Genomic DNA, 5,488 nt, shown 5'->3' on the forward strand with positions numbered 1-5,488 from the left:
GAATATTACAAGGAAATGGAGATTGCCATGATACGAGCCCATGTCATGGAAGATGATGAGCAAACTACGGTACGATTCTTGAATGGACTCAATCATCCTATCAAGAAGATCACCGACTTCCAACCATACTCGAACCTCATCGAGCTAGTGCATCAAGCTACCAAAGCGGAACGTCAAGTGCAAGATGACTTCAAGTATGCCAAGTTCTCATCCAAGTCCTATGGCTTCTCCAACACCCAAGCTTCAACGAATCCAACACCTTCTACCTCAACCAAGCCATCTACAAGCAACGCCGACAAGCCGAGTTACAAGAAAACTTCGACAACCTCAAGTTATCCTCCTACTACAAGCAACTTCAAATCGAGAGCTTCATCATCATCTACCCCCAACCGATGAGACCATCAAGACAAGTTCCTTCAAATGCTTCACATGCGGAGGCCGAGGCCACAAATCATTTGAGTGTACCAACAAGCGAACCATGATCCTCAACGACGATGGCACATATGACTCCACGAGTGAAGGAGAAATGGAAGCCCTTGAGCAAGTGGTAATGCACCGGCAAGTGAACGAAGAAGAAGAACAAGTCTTTTGTGACGAAGATTCAAGCCCCGCTCTCATTGTCTCTAAGGTCTTGACTCTTCAACATCAACAAGAAGAAGACCAAAGATGCCATATCTTTCATACCAAGGCCGGCATCAATGGAAGGTCCGTCAAGGTCATCATCGATGGAGGGAGTTTCCATAACTTAGTAAGTGAAGAACTATGCTCCAAGCTCCAATTGGTCAAGATGAAGCACCCACATCCCTACAAAGTTCAATGGCTAAGCGACTCCGGCACTATCCAAGTCAATTAGAGTGCAAGTCACCTTCAAAATCGGAGCTTACGAAGACACTTTGGAGTGTGATGTCATTCCAATGACCGTTTGCCACCTTCTTCTCGGGCGACCATAGAAATTTGATAGAGGTGTCATCCACAACGGCCGAACGAATGACTATATCTTCAAGACGAAAGGAAAGGAGTACGTACTTCGCCCTATGTCTCCAGGCCAAGTGATCGCCGACAAGAAAGCCACCCATCATGGAGAGAATAGTGAGAGAGCGAACCACCAAAAGAGAGTGAGCGCCACAAGCCCAAAATGAGTGTCTCCACAATGAGCAACAAGAAGAACTTAGTTCTATTTGCCACCAAAAGTGAGATAAGAGAAGTGTGTGAGAACCCATCAAGTGTCATGCACTATGCCCTTTTGTTCAAGGACGAGGCACCAAAAGCTAACACCTCTCACAATCTACCTTTAGTGTTATCTTCTCTACTGCAGGAATTCCAAGACGTCTTCCCCGACGAGCTACCTCCGAGTCTACCTCCTCTACAAGGCATCGAGCACCGAATCGACCTCATCCCCGAAGCGCCCCTTCCTAACAAGGCTCCCGACCACGTCAACCACGAGGAAACCAAGGAGATCCAACGGCAAGTACAACAACTCATCGACAACGGCCATGTACGAGAAAGTTTGAGCCCTTGTGCCGTCCCGGTAATCCTTGTTCCCAAGAAAGATGGTACATATAGCATGTGTTCCGATTGTCATCCTATCAATGCTATTACCATGCGTTATCGTTACCCTATTCCACGCCTAGATGATATGCTTGATGAGCTTAGTGGAGCTACCATTTTCTCTAAGATTGATCTTAAGAGTGGCAACTATCAAATACACATCCAAGAAGGTGATGAATGGAAAACTGCATTTAAGACCAAGTTTGGCTTATATGAATGGCTTGTTATGCCAATGGGTTTATCCGAAGCATCTGGTATTTTCATGCGACTCATGCATTTTGTTTTTTGACCCTATATTGGTGTATTTGTTGTGGTCTACTTTGATGATATTCTTGTGTTTAGCAAATCTCTCAAACATCATGTCACCCACCTTTGGACCGTGCAACAAACTCTTAGAAAAGAGCAACTTTTTGCTAATATGGACAAATGCCTTTTCGACATTGACAAGCTTGTTTTCTTGGGTTTCGTTGTGACTTCTAAGGGAGTTCATGTTGATGAATCTAAGATCAATGCTATTAAAACTTGGCCCCAACCAACTAACTTGCAACAAGTGCGTAGCTTCCTTGGTTTAGCCGGTTTCTACCGTAGATTTGTGAAGGACTTTAGCACCATTGCGTCACCTTTGCATGCTTTGAGTAAGAAGAATGCACCCTTTGTTTGGGACCATCCCCAGACACCACATTCAATGAGCTTAAGAATTTGCTTACTCATGCTCCCGTGCTTGCATTACCCAACTTTGACAAACCCTTTGAGATTCATTGCAATGCTAGTGGTAATGGCATAGAGGTGTGTTAACGCAAGAGAAGCGCCCCATAGCTTACTTTAGTGAGAAACTTTCCGGAGCGCAACTCAATTACCCCATCTATGACAAAGAGCTATATGCTTTAGTGCGAGTTTTGCATGAATGGGAACATTATCTTCGCCCTCATGAATTTATCATCCATACCGACCATGAAACACTTAAATCCCTTAAGGGTCAAACTAAGTTGAACAAGAGTCATGCTAAATGGAGTGAGTTCATTGAGTATTTTCCTTATGTCATCAAGTACATTAAAGGTAAGGGAAATGTTGTGGCGGATGCACTTTCCCGCATATGCATGCTTGTTATTAAATGATGCGGAGCATCCCATGATCATCCCCATGGACGCACCTACACCTCCAACGACACCACTTGGACCAATGACACGAGCCCGAGCCAAAGCTATCGAAGATAAGGTGAACTCACTCCTCTCCGAACTTCCACTTTCTATGCATGAGACATGGCTACTACCTAAGTCTGAGGTGTTGTGCATGATTAGGCACCAAGAGGGCCCTCCCGAAGATGCATGAAGATGTACAAGTCCCCAAGTCCACGGATGAGGAGAACCAACGGAAGGAGCCATGAGCATCTCCCAGGCCCCGGACATCCGGCCAAGTCCCCGGACGTCCGGCCCCTGGAGCATCTTCCACTACAGCAGCACAGCCGCCGGAAGCTACAGGCCCCGGACATCCGGCCCCGGTAGCCCGGACATCCGGCCTCTCCCGAGCCCCCGGACATCCGGCCACCGGTCGGGAAATCCGGCTCCTCCGAACCCGAGAGCAACAAATGCCACCACTCCAGCTCGGACATCTGGCCCCACAGCCCGGACATCCCGCGTCGCCTGGAAGCCCGGACATCCGGCCCGACCAGCCCGGACATCTGGCCTCCCCTGTCTGCGTATAGTGAAGGGCCAAGGCCCGTGTATCCCTTCTCCCCCTAGACTATATATACTCCACCCCATACAACTTTCTAGGGTTAGAATTGGTTTAGCTCATTTTAGAGATAGAGCATTGCTCATCCACATCGGATCTACTCCACAAGAGAGACCGCGGCCTCTACGGAGAAGATCCCTTTGGATTCAAGACCTCCTCTTGGAGAAGAACTTCAAGACCTACTCACGAAGAAGACCGGTTACCATGTATCGTCCCTAGTTGATCATGGATCGTGTATCTTACATTATGTACTCGAGGATCTAGCATATGTGTGACTATTTCTTGTTGGTTGAGTGATTCTCATGTGTTTCCCCTTGTTTCCACCCTCGTGTTTCTCGTGTTCTTCGTGGGATGCGCTCCTTTCATGAAAGACCGGCCAATTAGGGTTCTACCCTACATCATTAAACTTGAATTGGATGTCATTGGCTTTGAGCACATAAAAGACTTGTATGCGCATGATCATACTTTTTCTATTCCTTATGCCAAATGTTTGACGCATACATCTTGGGAACGCTACTACATCAAAGATGATTATATTATGAGAGCTAACAAACTATGCATCCCCGAGTCTTCTCTTCGTTTGCTACTTTTGCAAGAATCTCATGGCGGAGGACTAATGGGACACTTTGGACACGACAAGACATTTGCTACGGTCTCCAGGAACTATTATTGGCCCAAGATGTTCCGCGACATCAACCGCTTCACCAACCGATGCTCTACATGTCGCAAAGGTAAGTCTAAAGCTCAATCCCATTGTCTCTATATGCCTCTTCCAATTCCGTATCAACCATGGGAAGATATTAGCATGGATTTTGTGCTTGGTTTGCCTAGAACTAGAAATGGAAAGGATTTGGTATTTTTTGTTGTGGACCGATTCTCTAAGATGGCTCATTTCATTCCTTGCAACAAGATAGACAATGCTTCACATGTTGCCAATCTCTTTTGTAGGGAAATATTGCGCCTCCATGGAGTACCAAAGATGATAGTCTCGGACCGCAACATCAAGTTCCTAAGGTACTTTTGGAAAACCCTATGGGCCAAGCTCGTAATCAAGCTTCTCTTCTCCACAGCTTACCATCCACAAACCGACGGCTAAATGGAGGTGACCAACCGCACACTCTCTGGTCTACTTCGCGTGCTAATCAAGATGAACATCAAAGAGTCGGAGGAGTGTCTACCTATCGCCGAGTACGCCTACAACCGAGCAAGACATTCGACTACCGGCAAGTCCCCCTTCGAGGCCGTCTACTGTTTCAACCCATTGTCCACATTGGACATTATCCCTCTACCACTACAAGAGCACACTAATATGGACGCGAGTGCCCAAGTCAACTATCTCAAGAAGATGCATGAAGATACAAGGCACACCATTGAGCACCAAGTACAATGACTCACGACCAAGCTCAACATCAACAAGCACCCCATGGTGTTCAACATTGGAGATCTTGTGTGGCTATACCTTCGCAAGGACCGCTTACCCCACGAACGCAAGTCAAAACTTCTACCACGAGCGGACGGACCCTTCAAGGTGCTCGAATGCTACAACAACAACAACAACAACGCCTACAAGATCGACATTCCACGCGACAAGTACTCGGTTAGCGACATCTTCAACGTTAAAGATCTCTCTGCCTACCATGGTGATGAAGATTTTGATCCGAGGTCGGATCTTTCCCAAGGGAGGGGAGATGATGTGGAGCATCCTACGTTCATCCCCATGTCCTACCATCATCTCACGAAGTGCCAAGAGGACCTATGACACGAGATAGAGGTAGAGCTCTCGAGACCGAGGTGACTTCCTTCCTTAGTGATATCACATATGATCCTGTCGAGACATGGCTACTACCTAAGTCCGGAATGTTGTGCATGATCAGGTACCAAGAGGACCCTCCCGAAGATGTACGTGAAGACGGACAAGTCCCCAAGCTCACGGATGAAGAGAACCAACGGAAGGAGTCAAGAACAGCTCCTAGGCCCCGGACATCCGGCCATGAACCCGGGTTTCGGCCCCTGGAGCAGCAGCAGCGCAACCGCCAAGTACCTACAGGCCCCGGACATCCGGCCCCAGCCCGGACATCCGGCCCGACTCGGATATCCGGCACCCTCCATGTAGAGAGCGTCAAGGCCAGCCCCGACAGCCCGGACATCCGGCTACCCTAGCCCGGACATCTGGCCCCTCACGAAATCCCGGACATCCGGCCCGACGCCC

This window comes from Triticum aestivum, chromosome 1A, assembly GCF_018294505.1.
Source record: "Triticum aestivum cultivar Chinese Spring chromosome 1A, IWGSC CS RefSeq v2.1, whole genome shotgun sequence".
Classification (NCBI taxonomy): Eukaryota; Viridiplantae; Streptophyta; class Magnoliopsida; order Poales; family Poaceae; genus Triticum; species Triticum aestivum.